The sequence below is a fragment of the Puma concolor genome, chromosome B4, assembly GCF_028749965.1.
Source record: "Puma concolor isolate L17-30 chromosome B4, mPumCon1.1.hap2, whole genome shotgun sequence".
Lineage (NCBI taxonomy): Eukaryota > Metazoa > Chordata > Mammalia > Carnivora > Felidae > Puma > Puma concolor.
Window position 1 is genome coordinate 28,167,060 of NC_141673.1, and position 24,365 is coordinate 28,191,424.

At 42.2% G+C, this 24,365-nt stretch overlaps 1 long non-coding RNA gene across 1 annotated transcript in view; it reads right to left on the bottom strand.

The window, feature by feature from the left end:
* Positions 1-20,223, bottom strand: part of LOC147578987 (uncharacterized) — a 30,885-nt gene extending 10,662 nt beyond the window's left edge. Inside the window, exon 1 of the long non-coding RNA XR_015253436.1 lies at positions 20,087-20,223. This is a non-coding gene — a long non-coding RNA (uncharacterized LOC147578987). The remainder of the gene's footprint in view (positions 1-20,086) is intronic.
* Positions 20,224-24,365: the final 4,142 nt, after the last annotated feature.

Below are 24,365 nucleotides of genomic sequence, written 5' to 3' on the forward strand. Positions count from 1 at the left end.
TGTGTAATGAATATTCTGCAATCGTGAGATGGTTGGCCCCACTGCATCTCGTAGATGGAATCTGGGTATACACTAGGGTTATACAAGTTAACAGGATTTCAGAATAAGTCTGCTTCAGTTTTGAGATTAGAACCCACTAAAGATTTGTTTTCATTTCTGTCTTGGACCCTCATGCATATTTATGTATTCAGGGGAATATTCTTATCCCCATAATGTTCATGTAATATTGGCATAAATCGGCACAAAATCGATGTCTTTGTCACCCTTTAAATTCATCTCAAAAACAAAGGGATATTGAGGCATAGCAGATCATTTTAAAGATAGTACTCTATCCCTCTTCCTGTAAGAATTCACTAATAATCTAAGTTAAGCAGGCATTTGTCATAAAAATGGGGTATGAACACATCTACATAGATGGTCCGCTTTGAATTTACTTAATTTTAAACAGGAGATTTGAAACATAATGAATAAAAAGCCAACTTCATCATTAAAGTAGAACTTCTCTTTTGTTTTTTTATATTTAAGAAGGATGTTTTTCCAAGAAGTTCCTACAGTGAGTATAGGGCTCAATCTTACACACATGCTTTCCCACATATGATCCTGAATAGGCTGCTGAATGATAAGATGATAAGATGGACAAAAGCAACACCAGAAGGGTACTTTTCTTTCTCTCTTTCTTTTCTTTCTTTTCTTTTTTTTAAAGGAATAATAGGGTCATTGTGCAGGCTTCCAAATGACAAAATAGCTTACTAACAATGCAGGTTCGAAGCTGGTTGATGTTTCACTGCAGTTTAAAAGCTCTTTCCAAGCTCAGATGAACACATTGATAATTGAAAACTATCTGGACACGTTATATGCTCTAGATATTAATCTGAGGCTTTCATGAGTGCCTATACCTTCAGCCCTTCACACTAGCTAAGCTGCCTTAAATCCTTTCTGGAAGAAGGCAGGATATGGGTGAATCTATTGGTTAATTAAATTAATATGGTGTCCCACATTTGTTGAGACAGCTTTCAATCTAGAGAGGATTTGCTCCTCTTATCTTCTCAGCCTCATTAAAGATGCAACTGCCCAAACCAGTTTTGTAAGAACAATATACCCTGAAATAATCCAAATTAAATGATTTCTTAAGGCAGCGTCAAAGAACTTCCAGATAATTTTACAATGTAACCAGCCAAGGGTATTAACTTCATCTTGCCATTGCTTTTCTGTATGTGAAAAGAGGGAATTTGTTTTTTCTGGAGGGATATTTACCATAAGATGGCTTGCTTACATTTATTTTCATGTGAACATAAACATCTCCCAACTGCAGAATTTCAAACACATATCAAACAAAGGAAGGCTCTTCTCTTGAAGTGAATGTCATCACATAAGCCAGCAAAGCCACTGGCCATTGTGAATGGCAATGGGTTCTAAGGGACTTAAACCATTTTGATGACCGCTGAAGGCAGAGTTTGGAAACTTCCAACACCATGGCTAAACTTGGGGGAGGGGTGTCTACAATGGTCCTGAACACTTAATTGAGTACGTCACTTTCCTAGGTAGTTTGTTTAAATATATTTTTTTTAGTGTTTATTTATTTTTGAGAGAGAGAGAGAGAGAGAGACAGAGCACGAGTGGGGGAGGGGGCAGAGAGAGAGGGAGACACAGAACCCGAAGCAAGCTCCAGGCTCTGAGCTGTCAACACGGAGCCCGATGCGGGGCTTGAACCCACAAACCATGAGATCATGACCTGAGCCGAAGTCGGACGCCCAACGGACTGAGCCACCCAGGCGCCCCTCCTAGGTAGTTTGTTTAAAGTGAGTTTCCAAAGCTCATAACCACTGGGCGCAGATCTGATATGCTTATGAGATCTGATGTGTTTTATGAGAGGATGTAACCAAACTCTGGCTTGTCTTTTTTTCTATTCTGTTTCTTTTTAAATCTGTTATGTGCTGCTTCATTTAGTTCATTCCATTGCTTTAAAATTTGTAGGAACCATCTACTTAGAATATGATTTTAAATTTAAAAGAGGGACTTGGATTTGAAAACAGCTTTTTTATTTTTTTAAAAAATTTCCCCCACATTTGATCTGAGTGGTGATTGTATTAAATCAGGCTTTTATGGAAACACTGTCATTAAATACTTCTCATGGTCCCTAGGGACAGGATTTGGACACACAAGGCAGGCCTTTCTGATTAGGGGTATGAGCACTCCCACTCCCATGTTTGCAATGGTTTTATGTTTGATTTGTAATAACTCCCAGCTAATGATCCTCTTCTAGAGCTATTTAAAGAAGTCCTAACCAAAATTTTAAAGGAACTAGGTGAAAAACGTGAACAGAAAACATTAACACGACGGATAAATGTGTGTCTCCCATCCCCCATGAAGCACAATCCTTCAAATCCTCCTCCTTGTTTTTCTACCCTTTTCTTGGATTCAGTTTGCCTGACCCTGTCCTTTCTCTCTCCTTTCTTACCCTCAGGGGCCTGGCCATTCCTCTGGTGCTAAAATTTTGGATCTGCTTTTTTTCATTCTTCCCCCCCATGATCTTCCAAGTCCTCAGTTCTGTTCTGTCCTCCCACTAATTTTTCTGGAGGCTTCCATTGCCTGATCCTCCTCTGGGCTTCTCCTCCATCCATTTCTTCCTTTCCTTTGGCCTGAAGTTTGGAGGCTTTTTTTTTTCCTTCCTGTTCATTCCACCACTAGTCAGAAACGACCTCTTAACCTTGGAGGTTCCCATCTCCACTGACATCTGTTCAAATCTGGACAAATCTTTCTCTAGAACTCTCAGAGCAGGAATTTCCTGACCTAGCAAAGCAAACACCAGAACATGGCATCCCATGTTTCAGAAGGAATCGTTTTGGTTGAAGGATGGAAACTGAAGGTGCCCCCTCCACTACAAGCTATGCAAAATAGACAAGTGGAAACAGAAGGCAGATGGGAGTTCAAAATTTTGGCTATTGGCAAATCTTGATATTTAGTGATAAAGCTGGACTAGAGCTCCTGGCTTGAACTGTGATCAGAAAGAAGCTTCCACCTTAAGTTGCCCCTTCTGGTCACTGGCAAAGCAGCCAGGCAACCAAATACTGAGAACCTTCCCCAAGTGTCTCGCAGTGTGGAGGACGGATGGGTGTGGGTTTGCTGAGACGTCTTGTTTTTCAACCTTGGCAACGCGCCTTGAATACCATTTCTTCTGTGAACATTATGGTGAATGCAACTACACAACTAATGCTGACACCAGGCCTTAATTTATCCACTGGACCAAATCATGTGTAAGAATTAGTTTGCATCCACCCTTCACCTAATACATCGATACATTTTTATAACGTTCTGACTGAACACCTGGTCGCTTTCTGAGCACTAGGGACACAAAAATGAATTGGACACGGACGACTTTGGCCAACATGGTACAGGTGCGGGAAAATTAATTATACATAATTATATGCAAAAATATCATGTAGGAGTCCTGTATGAAAAGTCCTCGTCGGGGAGGACCATTTTCGATGCTTTTATAAATCCGTTTAGACAGAACAGATAGGTTTTGTAAAGCTTAAAGATTACAGAATCTGGAGGGCCCTTTTAGAGAATATAAAATTATGAATTCCAAGTCAGTTTCAAAAGTGAATATCTAGAATGAAAATAGAAGCCACAAAAAAATTAGAAAGCCATAGAGATGCAGGTCCGTCGCTTTTGCGGCCTGTGGAGGCATTTTCTCAGAAATGCTTCCTATTTGCCACCTGGTTTCCACTTAGAGCACTCTGCAGTTTCCAGTGACTCCCAGAACTCAAGGAGTGTGCAAGTGGACCTTGAAACTTGTGTCAATGGCTTCAGAGTATATCTGTTCTTTTTTATTAAAATTTTTTTAAATGTTTATTTATTTTTGGAGAAGAGAGAGAGAGAGAGAGCCAGAGCATGAGCAGGGGAGCAGCAGAGAGAGAGAGAGAGAGAGAGAGAGAGAGAATCCGAAGCAGGCCCCAGGCTCTGAGCTGTCAGCACAGAGTCTGACGCAGGTCTCAAACTCACGAATGGTGAGATCATGACCTGAGCCAACGTCGGGTGCTTAACCAACTGAGCCACCCAGGTGCCTTGGTAGGCTCAGATTAAAAAAAAAGAAGAAAATGGGACTCTGGAAACAGAGGTGGGAAGAGGGATATATTTTTAAACTTTTTTAAATGTTTATTTATTTTTCAGAGACAGAGAGAATGAGCAAGGGAGGGGCAGAGAGAGAAGGGGATGGGGGGATCCGAAGCAGGTTCTGTGCTGACAGCCCAACATGGGGCTCGAACTCATGAACCGTGAGATCATGACCTGAACTGAAGTCTGGAGCTTAACTGGCTGAGCCACCCATGTGCCAGAAGAGGGAAATTTTGAAGATGCTACCCTGCCGGTTTTGAAAATGGAGGAAGAGCCACCAGGCAAAGAATGTAGACAGTTTCTAAGAGGTTAAAAAAGCAACAAAATGGATTCTCTCTTAGAGCCTCCAGAAACAATGCATCCCCAAACAACACCTTAATTTTAGCCCAGTAAGATTCATTTTAGACTTCTGACCTCCAGAACTATAGAATAATGAGTCTATGTTGTTTTCAGCCACTATGTTTGTGGTCATTTGTTCAGGCAGTAATAAGAAAGGATCACAATGCCAATAATTCATTCTTTGGCACTGTGGTCAAAATAGTCCATTCATCAGCCTGCAGTATTAAAAAAAAAAAAAGCTAACATTAAAAAAAATATTTAAACTCATCACTAAAACCTTCACTTTTCTTTCCCTTGGGGCTTTCCTCTTCTCTCTGTGTTGGTCCAGAATGCCAGGAACCAATCTAGAACAAAGGGGTAAGCCAGTGCTACCTAGAGACACCAGGTGGCAGAGAGCAGGGGACTCCGACCCACCAGAGATGTGCTGTGGGTTTCACAGTATCTTAGTGGAAAATCTGTGAACATGTATCCATTGCTGTGGTGGTGGCCTTGCCAGCCCGGGCCTGCCTTGGTGGTTAATTCAGGTAAGGCTGATCTCGGACTCTCAAAAGGCCATGCCGTTTTCCTAATGCTGCCATATTTATACCAGGAGATGTTGCCGTTCTTAACCCCTCTGCATCAGAACCCTCCAGCTCTGAAGATCAGACTTCATCACGAGTCCAGAAACCACTTCCCTAACAGGGAGCCCCTTTTTAAATTCCTCTTACTGCCATGAGACCTCAGTCACTATCACCCCAATCCATTACAGATGTTGAAAGTCCATTTCATCTTCAAGGAAAATGAATGGAATCACTCTCTTTCCTTCTAAGCAGACCGTTTGGTCCTCCACTTCCTTGTGACCAAGTCTCTACCCTGGAGCTATCAAAAAGTGGTGGGGGGGGGGGGGAAGACACCTTTCCACCTTCCCTAGGAAATAGGTGCTCATTCCCCTTATTTTCCACAGATGCCTAGAAAGAGAGACAGTGGGTTACCAGGAAGCCATTTTTCAGTATTATGGGAAGAAAGAACTTGACCACTGTGGGTTGTCACTGCAAAATCAAAACGTTACAAGAATTCGTCTTCAGGAAGAGGGGTATACACCGCGTAGAGTTCTGATCGCTTAGTTCACTTGAAGCCTGGTCACTGCCGCGGTCCCAGGGTGCAGGGGCTGTGCGGGTCTCCTCTGCCTTTAGAAATAACGACCTGGTGGAATCACCAGCTGACAAATACTCCAGTTTCTCCATAAGAAGATGACTGCCAGGAGCTATATTTGGAATGATCTTGGCAATTTTAAGACTGACTTTTAAACCGTTATTTCATTTACCCTTACCTTTTGTTTTTTTTAGAAGCATATTGGCTGTCTGGGATGCCTTGACTCTAGTAAATAGTCCCTGTTATTCTGTTTTATTTTTATTTTAAAGATATTTTAAGTTTGAGCTTTAATGACCAGAAAGAACAAATCTATTTTTATATTTTCATCAACATCTACCCTGGCCCTAAATTTCTATCCCAGGCTTTCATCTAGGCAAAAGTAAACAAAGACACAAGTAAACAAGAGCCTTAACAATTTTAAGGAAATTTAATGAAAACATTCTGTCTTCCAGGCACTGTGCCAGGTACCAAAAATAGAAAAAATGAATTAAACTTAGTCCCTGTTCTACAGAAACTCCCAGTTTCATGGTACAGAAAAAAAGCGTGTTACTACCATTAAGTACATAATCCCTCAGTCAATATTTGAACTACTTTGTGCAAGTTTCTGTAGCTCCAAAAACGAACCCAAAGAATCTGAAGTCTACCCTCACGTAGCTTTGAGTCTGGCAAGGAGAGTGGCTTCTGAGCTAATTTTTACAAGTATGATCCACGTCTCCAAGGAAAACCAAAGCATTGTATGGGAATGTTTGACAGGGCCACACTCCAAATTTGAAAGGGGGAGGCAAACATTAGTTTGGAAATAGTTGTGGCGGTTGGGGGTGGGGTGGAGGAAGAGAGCTGAGAGAGGAATCCCAACATAGCATGTACAAAAATCCCTGAGGCTACAAAGACTGAAGCGTCCTGAAACCAAAAGATTCCAGTGCATTCGGGCTGAAGAAAAAAGGGGGAAGTGAGGGAAGTTTGCATGGGTTATGTTTTAAAATCTTAGATAAAATCTAAGGTCTTAGTAGTAGATGAATCTTGAGTCAAGCAATCTTGAGTAGATGAAATCTCCCAAGAATAAGGATATATCAACATCAAGAGGTTTTTTTTTTGTGTTTTTTTTTTTTTAACAATAAAACAGTTGTACCTATTCGTGTGCATGGCTTCAGGTACTTCTTCATTCAATAGACATTTATGGAGTGTTCAGTATGTGTCAGTTCTCTGGTAGACACTGAGAATAAAAAGGCGAAAGAGGCAGGGTCTCTACGCACGTTATGTTGTTTGTATCACGATGGAGGCAGATATAAGATGTGATAAAAACAGATAAGGAAACAATCCTCTATTCATACTTTTTTAAGAGAAAACACAGTTATTATGCAGCTACTCTGAGATTTCTGCCCAAATCAAGGCTAAAAATAATGAGAGCGCTAAAGGGCTGTAGAACTCCAATCTGGTTATATGTCTGATTCTGGGCAGGTTTCACAATTCCAAGGGTCTGAGTTCCTCTTTAGATCTAGTGGATTTCAGTCTCTGGAGGGAAGACCCAATAATCTAGAATTTTTAAAAGCCCCCTGCCCAGTGATTCTGTGTTTATTCTGCAAAGGGCACTTGGGAACTACTGAAGGCAAGCACGGTACCAGTGAGGTCACGATTACGTTTCCCAAAACATTTCCTGTGCTGCAGGCATTCATCATAGATGACATTTGCAAAGGGGTTCAGTGGTACAATGGGTTGAATAGTGTCCCCACCCTTCTCAAATTCATATATGAGTCCTAACTCCCAGCACCTCAGAAAGTGACCTTAATGTGGAGATGGGGTCTTTACAGAAGTAATCAAGTTAGAATGGGCTGTAATCTGATACAACTAGGGTCCTTTTGGAAAGGGGAAATTTGGATAGAGATATACAGGGAGAACACCTCGTGAACATGAAGACGGCAATCTACAAGCCGAGGAGACAGAAGCTTGAAGACGACAATCTACAAGGTTGGAACAGAACCTTCCCTCACAAGCTTGAGAGGAAATGAAATAACACCTTCTTCTTGGACTTCTGGCCTCCGGAACTATGAGATAATAAATTTCTGTCGCTTCAACCACATAGTATGTGGTACTTTCCAAAGGCACCCATAGCAAGCTACTAGAAGCAGTTAAATAAGTTTGGAAATTCCGAGTTAAAGAGAATTAAGTGAGTTTTTTTTTCTACTGTGGGGCCCTCAGAAGCTCAGCGATGCTAATGTGTCCCATGGCTCCCTGAGAGGGGACAGCCTGTGAGTGCCTCTTGTCCCAAACGTGATGACAGAACGCTTTTTATTTGTTGCAGAGTATTTCTTGAGATTGGTGTTCTGTGATTCTGATGGAGGGAAGTGTTGGGCTTGTTTTCCTTGAAGAAGTGGTCGTGCTGTGAGTCTCACACCGGCAGCAAGGTCAGCCTTGGAGCTTGGCTGCTTTCAGTAAATAAGAGGTGGTGAAAGTTTTTGAATACATTCATTCCAATCCATCACACCTCCTGGAAAAAATCAGCTCCACGGGAACAACCTACTGGAAGTTATCAGGAACCAGTTTTCTTGATCCACGATTCCTTTGACTCCTGTTACTTTCCAGCAGTGACTCTGGAAGCTGCCTTTTGAAAGGAAAAAAGGCCAAGAAGTACTTGGCTTCCTGGTTGTCTCTCTTAGTGGGAGTAGTTCAGGGAAGTAGGCGAAAAAATATGCAAGGGTGATTCTATCAAATAGGACAAAGCACTGCACATTTGTTTTCCAAGCACCCCATTTATTCCTATTGTTGTTTCTTCTTACCTTGCCAAAACCCTGATCCATCTTTCTCAAAATGGAACATCGGGAGACAAATGGGCCATTGTCATTGTCAATGGTTAAAAAGGTAAGACTGCAGAATTTAATTTGTGTATTTCAGTTATTAAACACACACCCCCACACAGAGGGAGGGAAGTATGATGTAGATGAACCCAGGTTTTTTAAACTTTGCAAAAGTGCAGTATTTCAACTTTTTATTTATCTGATCTGGTTTACTGTCTTTAAAGGCTAGATTTAAACATCTGGAAGTTTTAGACTTGATATAAGATCTACAATGATGACAAGTTTGTGACTAGTCCCTGTGAAAAGTTGGTATCATGCAAACAAAGCGTTCATCCATCTTTGTTTCATATTTGTAAGCCATCATTTCTAAATGCGGTCCACCCTTCACAGCCCCCGCAACATTTAACATCTGCCTCCACCCTCAACATCTGCCTCTCCCCTCAGCAGTTTCCTGTAACCGGGACCCATCATGGCCCACTTCAAACAGAAATGCAGCTTCTTTGGTTCTGCTTCTAGAGTTTCACACTTGGGGCTGAGGAAGTTGAAAAATCTGTATCTTTCACAGGCATCTCAGGAGAGTCTAATGATCAGCTAATTGTTAGAATCAAAACTACTCATTTGCCATTCGTCATGTACTGCCCAAACTGTTTGTGAGACTTCCTTATCTGGGACCACCCTTACCTTCACTGAATTACATTTTTTTTTAATTAAAAATATGTTTATTTTGAGAGAGAGCATGCGAGCAGGGGAGGGACAGAGAGAGAGAACCCCAAGCACGGAGCATCATGCCGGACTCGATCTCACAAACCATGAGATCATGACCTGAGCTGATACCAAGAGTCGGAGGCTTAATGGCACCCAGGCACCCCACTGAATTACATTTTTTAAATATAAAAACTACAGAAAGTTATTTTAATGCTATTTTTCCTCTCTGTAAGTGTGCTTTTTATTCTTTGTTAAAGTAGTTATCTGTCTCCTCTGGCCATTCTGTTTTAGCAGAATATTCTTCTTGGTGTGTGGCTTTCGTTCCTCAATCTGACTCCTGGGTCCCCTTGGGGTGTTCATTATTTTCATTGTTGACCCCTGGTTGTAATTGGCTGGATTAGCATTGAGGAATCCTGAGTTGCAGACACGGAGGGAAATCCATCCATCTGGGTCTCTAACTGGCAAATTGTTGAGAGGAAGCCATTTCCCCTCAACGTTGCAAGGTGGCAGGCCAGCCTCAAAAGTAGAGAGGACCAGGTCCCACCTGTCGAGCTCCATCCCAACTCCTCCAAAGCCGAAGAGACCAGCGGATGCCCCTAAGCTGGCACTCTGCCCTTTAAAGGTTCACAGATCCTTCTCTCCCCGGCTACACTCTCTCCAGGAAGCTTGGAAGTCTGACTCTTTTCTGCAGTTCATCATTACTGGTGCATGCAAATCATCTCATCACAAGCTTTCTCCAGCTGGACCTCCAGAGATGGGAGTCCTTGCATGCATCCTTCATGCCCCATGTAGCGCCCTGCCCCAAAGATGGTCTGCTTAAGTTGGCAGTTGAGAATTATGGCAGGGGGGAGTAGGAGAAGGGGAGGCGGGGGGGGGGGGGGTGCCCAGGCCACCATTTTCCAAGAATACACTCATTGTCACTGAACTTTCTGTGAGTGTCTGATTTCTCTAGCTAAGGGGCTTTGAATATATCCCCTACCCCCACCATGCCTTACTTTCCTTATTTTGAGAGCTGAGATAATAGTAATCTCCATATAAAGTTGGCATTTAAATCACAGAGAACCACTATTGCACACTCTTTCTGTGCCAGGCACAGTGCTTTACGTTCATTAATGCCAAATGAGTAAGTAGAGCTGATGCACTCAGCATGTTGCCAGGCACCCGCGGGTGCTCTTTCTCTTCTGTTCTTGCTCTTAGCTGCTGACCTCAATGAGGGTAGACACTGCCATGAATATTTTACAGTCCCCCCTCTTTCCTCTGTACTTTATACCCTACCTTGCAGAAAGGCACTCAACATATTTGGTGGTTGACTGAGTAGATCATATGCTTCCAGATGGCAATTTCCCCGTTTTTCTATACTTGGTCAATTCAATTAATTTCATATGTCGCTAAAAGTTCTAGCTAAAAGTTCACTTCCTTGGCAAAACTGCGCATCATCTCTCTTCCCTGATAGAATGTCATCTACACATCTTAGAGGTTATTTATCCCTAATTTTACCTCGTATACAAGTTATTTATGCACAGGAACTATATCCTTTGCTAGAATACACTCCTTTTCTGCTCCAAGTCAAGGACTGTTCTATATCTGGGATTCCTTCTTTTAAAACCTTGCCCCTAAAACATGGAAGAATTACGATAGGAAACAAAAATTAGAGAAATCTTTTCTTCATTTTTGGGGGGAGGAAAAGCTATCAAATTGGAAATGGGTCATATGAATCCAGATAGCTTTGCAAATTAGAGGTGGCCGCATGAGGAGAATATGGTAAAGCATCCTGGTTAAAGTGCTGTGTTGCCCTACCTTGGGCATCTTGCTGTCTCTTTGGGGTGTTTTTTAAAGTAGGCTTTTCCCCACTAATGCTCATATACCCACCTACTCAAATAAATCAGCATATCCATTTCAATTGGCTCAGCCTTTCTTTTGAAATGATTGATCAATATTTTAGTATTGCACCTCATATTTTACGAAATCTTTCTTTTATAGGTGATCGTGTTTTGGAATACAGCTTCTAGTGAGTTGGAATTGGGCCCTCATTTATGACCAGTAGCTACCCCAGCAGTCGGTGCTGGGGTTCTGTTTAGTACAGTGCACATTATTTCATTGTCTGGTAGGGGCTCTGTCTTGTGGCAGTCCTTGATTAGAAGAATGTGGAAGTCAGGAGGTACGAAGACAGATGTGGACATTTACACAGCAGGGTTTGAGTCCTGAAATAGCTACCATCTACACATCTTCTGGGTCCACAATGAACTTGACATACATCAAGCTTTTAATATATATTAACTATTATGGATAAGGAAATAGGATACTTGGAAAAATTTGCTCAAGTACAGGCTACTGGAAAAAAAGATGCCGGTCTGGTTTAGTTCCAAACATCCCACAATGCCCAGCACTGTATCTTATTAGAGGTGTTGTGGCTAACCTCTTCCAGAGTGTGAAGTTGTCACTGGAAGGTGGCTGCCTCACTGTGAAATTCATTTCTCAATCATCTTGCACCTAGGTGTGGCTTTGTGATTTGGTCATTCCAGTAACATGTGAGCAGAAGTGGGTTAAAAAGGAGGAGTCTCTCAAGCTTCTTTTTCCTTATGTTGGATAAGAGCGGGGTGCTCCGAGGCTCCGAGAAGATGGTGGGGAGGCAGGGTAGGGGGATTCTGACTCCCTAAGTCATTATGAATCACTCCCGTTGCATTGTTTCTGTCAATGAAAATGAAACCTTGATGATATTAGAACTCGGCCACTGAAATTTGGGGGCTTATTTATTACATCAATGTGCATTGCTTTAACTAATACTTCTGTTTGACAAATTTGTTGACGAAACACCCCTAGTACGATGCCATTTGGTACTTCATATGGATATACGATAAACCCATCAATCTTATTTCATCAATCTGTGGTCTCAGAAGCAATTATAGTCAATCTGAATTTGAAGTGGGGCAGTGAGATGGGGTAGCTTTGAGGCAGTATAGTGGCTTTTCTCTCTTATGGTTTTTAAACATCAGACACTTGTTATAAAGTAAGAAGGAAGCAAAAGAACCACCCAGCCAAGTGGGGGTGGGGAAGCTCTGGCACACTGTTTGAAATGAATGAAATAGAGATCATTTGTATGTTTTCTGTTCAATCTATTGTGTATTTGTGTGTTTTTAAAAAAATATATTGGGGATTCTGAAATATAGCCAAGAATCCCCTTACCGAACTAAAAAAAAAAAAAAAAAAAAGAAAAAAAAAAACAATTAGAAAAGCCTGCTAATAGCTTTTGTGTTTAGATGTGTAATGTCTTCCTGTGAGTTATTTTATGGGTGAAGTGTCTGAAATTGCTTATGAATACTGGGTTATAGATTTTTTTTCTTTCCTTTTTCTTTTTTTAACTAAGAGAACTTAAACATGATATAGAAAAAAAAAAGCATTTTATCTTGTGGTAGAAATGTCAGCCACATTTCAATTCACTCTTAGGTTTCCCCTAAAAGGAATGACTTTTACGCATAACAATAGTCTTGTTTTTATAAGTGGTTAGTAATATCTGCAAATGTGTAAGGCATTCATTTTCCAGGAGCTCTTTTCTCCCTGGTAACACACCAGGAAATATCAGAGTGTTGTTATTTGAATTCTTTCTTATGCTCTGAGTCCCAGATGGATTGAAATTCAACTTCACAGTCAAATGAGTAGCCATTTAAAGCTCAGGTGTGTATTTCCTAAGACCCTCTCGAAGGATATATAACCGCTTATGTCTTTCCTAAAGACAGCAAACTGAATTTTAATTGGATCTTGCCTCTCCCAAGAGATCATTATACCTCTACTCCAAGGCCATATATTATAAAGCTTCAGTATGAATTGGAACATGGAGCCTGTGTTTGGGTTTAATATTTAAAGTTGTAGTTATATCAGCTGACACCCGAGTCATTCCAGCAACTCCCCAACCAAAATTTTATTTAATGTGAGTTCCTCAAAACATGAACACACACACACACACACACACATATAACTTGCATGTCAAAATTTCATAAACTTTCGGATTATGAAAAAGAGTTTGTTTTCTCAGGAAATAAGTCTCCAATGGGACTAGTTCCAAATTTTTCTCATTTTGACCCTACCTTGACCTTGTCAGAGGAGAGAGAGAGAGAGAAAAAAAAAAAAAAAGAAGAAGCCATGGAAAAGTTTATACATCTACTAAAGACCTGCTGACTCAGAACCAGACCTGGGAGAGCCTCATGTAGAAAGAATCTTTCCGTCGAAGGAACAGAGACGGTATGAAAGATATCCGATGCATAAGCACTTCCAGGACCAGTCTCGCTCTAGTCTTAGGACTTGGCAAGACAACATGTCAAAGGAAACCCCCAGATTTGTGGGGCTAATTCACCAATACTAAATAACACAGTCCTGTACTCCTTTGTTCTTTACAGTTTAAGAATCCGTGTAATTTTCCTGAGGTAAATCAGACTATGAAGACCGAGGTAAAAATACTGTGAAAATACCCCAAAACCTGCTGGAGAGTGGAATTCATACTCAAAACTCTTAAGGAGCCGTGTTGGGGTCTTGCCTTATACCGTAACAAAGTAGATCTTTGTGTATTATATATACTTAAGACTAGTTGTTGTTTCTTTCCCGGAAAATTTAAGTGAGAGCTTTCTTCCAAATGTGAATGTTTTAGAAATCTGGACTTTTTCCACTTAAATTTGTAGACAGAAACTTGGGTTGGCAACCAGAACACCAGGGTAGAGAGCAGTGTCTCTTGGTTTTTCTGAGATGTGGTTTCTTCAATTGTAACATTAGGGGGTTGAAGTAAGTGATCTGTAGACCAGTTAGAGTTACAACATTTCATGGTTCTAAATTTCAAGTGGCTTTTTCTCTATTTATACATCCTAGATTTCAGCATTTTTCTGCCATGATGTAAAAGAATATTTGGATTACACACTCAGAACACTCAGTGCTGGAATCTTAGACAGGCTTTAGTTTGTCCATTTATTTCTATTTAATTATCTTTCACTGGTAATGGACTTCTTGCTTCTCCTTCATTTTCTTTATCTCTCCATGGTATCAACAGCTTCTCAGTTACTACGCTCAAAACGCTGGACTTGTCCTCAATTGTTCATTCTCCTTTGTCTCTAACGTTAAATCAATCACACAACTCTGTTGGGTGCACCTCTGTGAAGGGTAAGACTGGTTTTATAAAAGAGAATTACAGAATTGCAGAATTGTAAGGGATTCCATTTACTGGTTTGCAGCTTGCATAAAATCGCTTTGAGGATCTGAAGAAATACACGTACCATCTCCCTGGGTTGGGGGGATATCTATGTATATGTGTGTGTATAGTGTACACACACACACACACACACACACACACACACAATTTTGCATCTAATTTCCAGGCACTCAAAGACTTCATGAAATTCACCCATGGATCTCAAATTCAGACTCCCTCAGGTAGGCCAAATATCTCCAAAGGCAGAATTTCACTCAGGAACATTCTTCGTGGATGGCTCCCCACATCTGCTCGAGTATTTCTGGTGAATGAATGAGTTAAATCCATCTTGGAATTTTCTCTTCCTTTGTACGTAACGAAACTTTTATTGTTGGGAAATTTATTTGGGGCTAATATCTGTTTGCTTTTGATCCTAGGTCTTCAGGATCTGAAAATCTCTCCCATAGTCTTCCAAATCTTTACTTTTCCATGTTAAATATTTACCATCCCTCTCTTTTATTGCATGGCTTCCAGACTTTTTCATATCCTGGTCATCTTTCTTTAGACACTCTAAAGAATAGTATCTTATTATAAGCTTGTTATCTTAGTACATATTAGGTACTCAATAAACGATCGATGTTGTTTTTATTAACTTGGATTAAGATCATTTGGGATGTTTTGGAGCTGATATCATAATCAAGGATGGACAATAAAAATCTCCAAAATATTTTTAACCACTTTTAAACTTGGCCAATCCGGGGCTCCTGGGTGGCGCAGTCGGTTAAGCATCCGACTTCAGCCAGGTCACGATCTCGCGGTCCGTGAGTTCGAGCCCCGCGTCGGGCTCTGGGCTGATGGCTCAGAGCCTGGAGCCTGTTTCCAATTCTGTGTCTCCCTCTCTCTCTGCCCCCCGCCTGTTCATGCTCTGTCTCTCTCTGTCCCAAAAATAAATAAACGTTGAAAAAAAAAATTAAAAAAAAAAAAAAACTTGGCCAATCCAACCCCAAAGTTGATATTAAGTTTTTTAAATTTGAATATGGAATGTCATAATTAATACTGCCAAATTTTAACATATTGGGTTTGGCCCACATGCCAAGCTCCTAAGACATTACTGAATCCTGATCCTTTCATCTAAGGTGTTACCTGTCCTTCTCAGTCTTGTGATCTCCACTCAGGTGCCAGAAAGAGGACCAATTCAAAAGCACACATTCGCCACTTCTACCCAAATTGACTTTAATTCATTAAACAACTCTCTGTCAGGACCAGAGTTTGTCATGTACCTTGCTGAAAACATGACACGCTATGCACTGGGGACTCCCCTGATCTTGCTACCAAAAAAAGGGGTGGGGGGAGGAGAAAATGACATTAGTGTGAAATAAGTTGTTACGCATGAAGTCACTATGTGTCAGCCATTTCACTAGCTCGTTCCAAGTCCCCTAAGTCATAATCAAAGTATGTGAAGAGGGCTGGGAATGTCCCTTATTTGTACAGAGCCAAACAGATTTTGAGGTGCTTCCCTAAACGTACAACAGATTACCTCTTTGACTCACAGATCAGAGCGAAGCCGGTTTCAGGGGCAAGTAAAGGGAGAAAGCCTGTGTCTTGAGAACGTGGACCGATAACTCTTGCAAATTTGGTGGCTCTTTGTTCTTCCAGGGAACCTCACGGAGCATTGTCAGAATCTCTAAGGAAAAGTGGGGTAGCTAGGTGGGAGCCTTCTCTTTTTGCCAGACTCTCTAATCCTCCCCAAGCGTGGAAACAGGGAGAAGGAGAAGAAATAAACCAGGCACGCCTCCTTTCCAAAAGATCTGCCGAACTGAAACAGTCTGAGAAATTCTTCAGCAATCGTTATGAATGAAATTTTTTAAAAAAGTTTTTTAGATGGATTTTCCAAACATCCCTCAGTGATACAAAGAAAGAGAAGAAAGAGAAGAACTCCATGCCAATACCCTTTGCATGAGCTCAGTCTATTTCGCTCTTGCCTCCAGCTGTTGCATGAGTTAGGGTGGTATTTGGAAGGACAGCTCATTCGGTTTGGGAGGTCGTGCAGGGGAGGGCGGAAGAGGAGAGGCAGAGATGCCAGACAGGCCGGCGGGCCAGCAGACACACGTGGACAGGGCTCAGTGAGCTCTTCTTACTATTGGAGTGTCCCTGCCTGAAACGGAATCCGAGGATCTGGCCTCGAGATGCCGGACGACTGTGACCTCTCTGTGAACCTGGCAGTGAACTCTCCTAGAAAGTGCTTTTGCTCAAGGTCCCTGACACTCAGGAGGCCCCTTGCTTTGAATTTAGATTAATTGAGAGCTCTGTTAATCTAGTTGAGTGCACCTTCCCACCCCTGCCATCTACAAATAAAAGGAAATTTTAAATGTTTTCTTTTTATCAGAGTCGGTCCTGAAGTTTTAAGGGATGATAAGATGTAGGATATGAAAATTTGCACTTTCTTCAGAGGAAGACGTGATAGCCAATCAATATATCTCTCTTATCTTAACCCAAGCTTTTATTTAAAGCAAATAACAAATGCCCCCAAACATCTGGCTCTCATTTCCTGGATAAAATGCAGAATGAATTAAATTCCCCAAATACATAAACTTCTCCTTACAGATTAGCACATGAATAAGGCAATGATCCTTTCAAATAAGGATTCAGTATATAAAATGAATGACCCTCATAAGAACACATAAATAGTATCCTAGGACATGGCAAGGAATTAATTTAGCTCTCCAAAATCCCTCATTATCAGGAATTCATTAAACTATGGAAGAAATCGGCACTCTGAGTCTACACGGCTTCTTGGGAAAGGTGGTGCTTTTATATCATCTAGGCCATTTTTCTGAAAAAACAATACCTATCAAATTGTGTGGCCTAAGGCAGGCTACCGTCCACTCTTAGGGCACAGGTACCTAATCTGAAAAACAACAATAACAAAAATGCACCGATTTCCTACTGGAATACTTATGAGTATGAAAGACATCAGGTATAAGCATAGTTTCTGGCACTGAGGGTACACTTATCAAAAGGCTGGCTGACCATTCTTCTAATTAAAAGACAGTTAGAAGCAATGGCCTGGGGCCGGGCCTTGTAGACTCCGGAGGCCTCAGAGCAATTCTACTGCAGAAACCAACTGGGGGAATCCCTTGAGTGAAACTGTCTTACAGTGAGTGCCCTGGGAACTTTATCCATAAATTCCCCTTGAGTTGATCTCCTGCTGGACCTGTCATGGGACGACTTCCATTAATTAAAAAAAAAAAAAAATTTTTTTAACGTTTATTTATTTTTGAGACAGAGAGAGACAGAGCATGAATGGGGGAGGGGCAGAGAGAGAGGGAGACACAGAATCCGAAGCAGGCTCCAGGCTCTGAGCCATCAGCCCAGAGCCCAACGCGGGGCTCGAACTCACGGACCGCAAGATCGTGACCCGAGCTGAAGTCGGACGCTTAACCGACTGAGCCACCCAGGCGCCCCTCCATTAATTTTAAAAAATACAGCTTTTTGTGAATTTTAGAGATCATGGAAATCATTGATTCAAAGTGATCTTCCTCCCAATCTATCTGAGATTGGTAAGGACTTCAGCCATTCCTAAATGTCACCAAATGGTCTGATGGTGAGTGATTTTAAAGAGATCTTTGGCTCAGGAAAGGCTACTAGAGTCCAGGAGATGGTTGGAAAGATGGGCCCACAGGAGATGTCTGAGCTTGTTTTCTCCTGAGGTGGATGCCTTTGCTGATAACGTTTCCACAGACCACAGGGCAATGAGTCATTACTGGCCTAAGCCAATTCACTTAGGAGATACAAATTGCATTTAAAACCCAGATCTCCAAGGAAGGCCATCTCAAGCTCCTTTAGGCCATCCACGATAGCAACGACAAAAAGTGATGATAACGGAGGGAGGTAAAAAAAAAAAAAAAAAAAAAAAAGATGAAGGAAACATGTCAAATTTTAACTTCTTCTCTTTGAGATTATAAAACTCAGCAGATTCCATTGCTGGGCTAAATGTTTTGAAGAAGTGACTCATTGATCATTTCCTTTCACTTGACATGTTTAACCAGACGAAATCAATACTTCTTAGAGGGGCAATGGCTTTATAAAAAACAGCAACACAAGTGGGTGACACGAAGAACCATGCAATAAAAGAATCATGTAGACAAATTCCTTCATAATCTCTTACTGTATCAGTGGATATCTTTCTCAAACTCATAGGTGTATGGATATATTAAGTTAATGAATTCATGAAGGTCAGGGCACAAGAGATTTGTTCTTTTCTTTTCTTCTTCTTCTTTTTTAATGTTTATTTTTGAGAGAGAGAGAGAGAGCGCGCGCGCGCGAGAGCATGAGAGGGGGAGGGGCAGAGAAAGAGGGAGACACAGAATCCGAAGCAGGCTCCAGGCTTCTAGCTGTCAGCACAGAGCTCGATGCGGGGCTCGAACTCACAGACCGGGAGGCCATGACCTGAGCCCAAGTCAGGCACTTAACCGACTGAGCCACCCAGGCGCCCCAAGATTTGCCCTTTTCATTTTTCAGTGCATTTACTTGCGAACCAAGTTGTGTCTTAAATGACACACATGGAGACAAAGAAGCTTCGTTTTAAACTGAGCAGAAGACCTTGAAAATACAACTATGTGAAGCATCAACAGTGCCAACCATTTTATTTATTTATTTAAAAAATTTTTTTTCAACGTTTTTTATTTATTTTTGGGACAGAGAGAGACAGAGCATGAACGGGGGAGGGGCAGAGAGAGAGGGAGACACAGAATCGGAAGCAGGCTCCAGGCTCTGAGCCATCAGCCCAGAGCCCGACACGGGGCTCGAACCCACAGACCGCGAGATCGTGACCTGGCTGAAGTCGGACGCTTAACCGACTGCGCCACCCAGGCGCCCCCATTTTTTTTTTTTTTTTTAAAGAACGCGCTCAATTCCAGCATATTTAAGAAACAGTGCCCCAGCTTCACACATTTACGTCCCAGCAGCAAAGAGGCTGCTCCCAGGCTTTACTCCTGGCAGTTCAGTGAGTACAGTATTTCAAGTGGAGCATGTGCCACAAACACAAAGGGTTTTTTGTTGTTGTTGTTGCTTTGTTGTTGTTGTCTTTTTTAAATTTTAATCCCTTCAGAGGAAACATTAAGGGACAATCACTTCTTCATTTTGATTGTCACCTGGATTCAAAACTGTGCAACCAGAGACGGTTTGAGAAGGACAGATGGCCCTGGCAGTGAAGAGGGGTGGGGGGTGGGACAAGGAATAAATGAACACACTGTTTTCTGTATAAGCAAATAAAAGGGAAGGGGAAACAAAAGGAATGAGCCAGCCGCAGCTGAATCAGAGAGGACCCCTAAACATACCTTGAAGTTTCCCACACAGGGAGACCTACTTCTCCCTTAGCCAGTGCTGCACAGACGCGGGGACATTCACGCCGCTGAACCTAAGAATGTTGCCTCTCAGAGGGCAACACTGCCTTTTTTGCCCGGCGCGCACAGAGGTTGCTGAACCTTGACGATGCCCTGTGGGGTAACCAGCAATGGACCGCTGGCCGAGGCAGGGGACTCGAACCACACTCGTGCGATTCGGGTTGAACGGCACCTCTGGGAGAGTGTTTGGTCAACAGAGCAGGGCAAGCAAAGACCTCGCTTCCCCTCCGTGCTGGGCAGTGGGGCACTGAGCCTAGAGGACTGGGTTGGCGACCTCGCTGGGGGCAAAATCCATTTGAATGCTTGCTGCTGAATGGGGGGGGGGGGGGGCGGGGGGGGGGGAACCGTCAGCTTTTGTTTACTCCTTCTTACTCCGGGAGGTTGCAGCTGTTTCTTTCCGTAAAAAGGAGAAGAATGCAGCCACCTACCTCACGTTTTGCCCTCCTCCGAACGTTTGCGGAGCCCAACAGCTGTCTCTGCAAATGCTGCCACCCGGCATTGGGACGGCTGTACATGATCAAGAAGGGAGCGGTGAAGCCCAGATTGTCGGCTGGGCCTGGCTGGAGGTGGCAGGTGGGAATGAACTGTTCTCTTAATGGGCTCACGTGGTGCGCTCCTGCGGGGATTGACTCAAAAAAAGAAAAAAAAAAAAAAAAAAGCAAGCATTTAAAGGAGGCGATGAAGGAAAGTTGAATACGCACGTCTTGTATTTCATACTTACAGATCTGAATGGCTGTGAAGCATGAATTCACTGGTTGTTAGTGCTGGAAGGGATTTGAAAGGTCCTCTTGTCTAGGAGTTTTCAAATTATTTTTAGCAGCAGACTTTTTTTTGTCCTGATCACATCTTAGACCAGGAGTATCATGTCACAAATGGAAATACCTACACAGAACAAGCAGGGCCATCACTAAAAAGAGTGGGCTATGAGAAAACCAACTTTAATAACAAATGAACTCAGCCGTGGGAACACAGTAGGAGTGTGGTGGGGACCGTGGCAAGCTGGCGGAGCCGGGAGGGGCCGGCCGCTACTCCCTGCCAGCGTTTTGCTCCTTTTGCCAGGCGGGGCTTCATCCATCGTTCATCCACTTACTAAGTATTTATTAAATCCTTGCTACACACCACGTACTATTTTCAGGGTACATACAATGGACAAGATCCCTGCTCTCATAATGCGTATGCTCCGGGGAAGGAGACAGCTAACAAAAAAGGAAATGCATAAAAATGTATGTATTTGTAAGTAGTAAAACAAAGCCAAGAAGAAAAGTAAGGCAGGGAAAGGGATAGGGAACAACGGAGAAAGGAGGTATTAGACCGAACTGTCTGGAATGGGCTTTTATAAGGAGTACAGTATAGTAGAGAATTAAATGATGGGAAGAAACGAGCCATGTGCAGATCTGGGGGTGTGGCGGGATCTGGGTGGAGCTGGGGTTGGGGAACATTCCGGGGAATAGAAAAGAGAGTGTGGGCACTCTGAGGCAGGCTTTGCTTTCACCCACCACCCCCACTAACTGAGCACCATTTGGAATTCTATCCTCGTTCAAACTCTCGTGCATACCTTAGATGATAGACCGGAGAGGTGTTTGTCCAAGGTCATACAGGGATGTGCTCAGACTGGAGCCCGGCTCTTTCAGCCTCCATCCAGTCCTGTGCTCTTTTCCTAACAAGTGTGTGCACTCATCATTTTCTTCCATGCCCCAAGAGTGGGGTAGTCTTAATAGAATCTACATGACTAAGGCTTCAATGACTAATGAACAGCAACACTATTAGTGGCATTTTCCTATTGGGAATTCAAGGAAAATATCAAAATTTTCATAGAGTTCTGTCCCAATTTGCCTACTCAATTCCTACTCTGGGGTATAATTCTATGTTGTGTACAGCCTTAACATCTTTCTGGGCCTTTTGCAAATATGATTAATGATTAAGTAATTTACTCTTATCTGCTAGACTAAATCCCACAGCAACAGAGGAGTCTGGAATACAGGAAAAAAAAAAAAAAATTCAAGTTACCAGTAAAAAGAACAAAAAGTATCAGCTAAGTCTGACCAATTTCAACCGGCATGAGGATTTTTTTTAATATGCTCAAATCATCCAGTTATCTCACATCCTCAGTTCACTTTCCACCCAAACGTTCGGTCAACCACGAGATGAAATAACAGTCTTGGATTATCTCTGGGTTCAAAGAACAGAATACAACAGATCCCTTCTGCTCGACCAATTGCCTGTTTTCCAATTGCTCCGACATCAAGTTGAGGTAGAAAGGAATATTGATGCATCAGAATGGATAAAACTTTGTGGCCTTGGTCCACCCCTCACCCTTTCCTCCTCCGCATGGGCTGCAGCCAGACCCAGGCTGGCCTCTGCCTGTTCTGAAAGAGCGTGATTTACGGACTGGCTCCAAGACAAAAATGCGTCTCCATCTTCTAGAACAGGTATACGATGTCCTGTGATATTTTTTAAAACTTTTTGTATGTTTATTTATTTATTTTGAGAGAGAGACAGAGAGAGCAAGTGGAGGAGGGGCAGAGAGAGAGACAGAGGGAGAGGGAGAATCCCAAGGAGGCTCCACACTGGCAGTGTGGAGCCCCATGTGGGGCTCGATCTCATGAACTGTGAGATCATGACCTGAGTCAAAACCAAGAGTCGGTTGCCTAACTGACTGAGCCACCCAGGTGCCCCAAATGTCCCCTGATATTAATGACCTACAACTTCTCTCCTCATTTTCTAAATACAAATAAAATTTGTCTTTCATTCATACCATATTTTAAAAAATACATAAGGGTTGAGGAATCATAGAGAGAGTCTCACTCAAAAGAATCTCCTTTGTGGGGGACCTGGGTGGCTCAGTCGGTTAAGCAACCAACTTCGGCTCAGGTCATGATCTCACAGTTTGTGAGTTCAAGCCACACGTCGGGCTCTGTGCTGACCGCTCAGAGCCTGGAACCTGCTTCAGATTCTGTGTCTTCCTCTCTCTCTACCCCTCCCCTGCTCATGCTTCGTCTCTCTGTCTCTCTCAAAAATAAACATTAACAAAAAATTAAAAAAAAAAAGAATCTCTTTTGTATTTAGTTTAAGTATTTATTTAAAAAAAATTTTAATGTATGTTTGTTTATTTATTTATTTATTTATTTATTTATTTATTTTTGAGAGAGAGACCGAGCATGAGCAGGGGAGGGGCAGAGAAAGAGGGAGACACAGAATCTGAAACAGGCTCCAGGCTCTGAGCTGTCAGCACAGAGCCTGACGCGGGGCTCAAACTCGTGAACTGCAAGATCATGGCCTGCGCTGAAGCTGGACGCCTAACTGACTGAGCCACCCGGACGCCCCTAGTGTTTGTTTTTGTTTTTGTTTTTTTAAGTCAGTAGATGTGAAAGGCCCAATCATGTCCTACTCATTGAAGTCTTTTGAAACGCCATTAGAATTTCCCAAATCTTCTAGATAACACTAAAGGGAGTCAATAGAGATCTTCCCAGGTGAAAGGAGTTTGACTAACTAATGTGTCACTCATTTTGTTTCACCAGTTAGAAGGCAGTCAGTTGTTAAATATTGGCTGTTTCGTTCTTAGGTGATTATTTGTGCTTCAGTGGCAGATTTTATTTAATAAGTATCAATAACAATGGCAATGCTCAAGGAGGAAAAACAGACTAGAAAATTATAATGTAGTTTTTAATTAAAAATACAGGGGCGCCTGGGTGGCGCAGTCGGTTAAGCGTCCGACTTCAGCCAGGTCACGATCTCGCGGTCCATGAGTTCGAGCCCCGCGTCGGGCTCTGGGCTGATGGCTCAGAGCCTGGAGCCTGCTTCCGATTCTGTGTCTCCCTCTCTCTCTGCCCCTCCCCCGTTCATGCTCTGTCTCTCTCTGTCCCAAAAATAAATAAACGTTGAAAAAAAAAAAATACAGTGGAAAATTATCTTGAGATAAGCATGGACCACATGTGGGACATGTCTCAGAAATATGTATGTTTTTTGTATCTGTGCTTTGGGATGATTTCAACGTAGTTAAATCTATGAATGTAACTAAACAGTGGAGGAGGTAGGAAACTCGGGGTACAATTCATATGGTTGGGTACAGTTTCCATGGAGATTGGACTAACGCAATAATGTAAGCATAATAATATAAGTAAAATAATTGAAATGTCATCAAGTATAAAGTTTGTGTTATGAAAATTATAAAGGGCTAAATTACTGGAGAAGGGGTGATGGAAAATAAAGTTTGGATTGGGTCTGAAATTATGGGTTAGGATTTGGATTTGTGGAGAGAAAAGAAACCTGGCAGACAGACAAGCAATCACAAAGCCATAAGGCAGCAGCACATTGTATGTGAACATACACATGCCCTGTATGTGAAGGACTGTGAGGAGGGTGATAGGATCGGAGCAGGGAGGACATACGACACATACTAGTAAGGCATGCCCATATTGTCTTGTTCTAAGAGGCACTTGAGAAACCTTGCTGGAGGCTCTAAGATATGCTGACGGTGATATACAGAAAAAAATCTGAGGGAGGGAGGATCAAAATTTCAAAAATCGTTCAGAAACTTACTACAACGTTCCTGCAGAAGTGGCCCGAAAATCGTGGTAGCAAAAAGAAAAGAGATCTAAAGAGAAAGAAGTATATGGCATGATGCTTGACTCCATTCTACATTTGTTCATAGATACGCACTGGGTACCTCTATGTGCTGTAGATACAAATACCCAATACTCCCTCTCC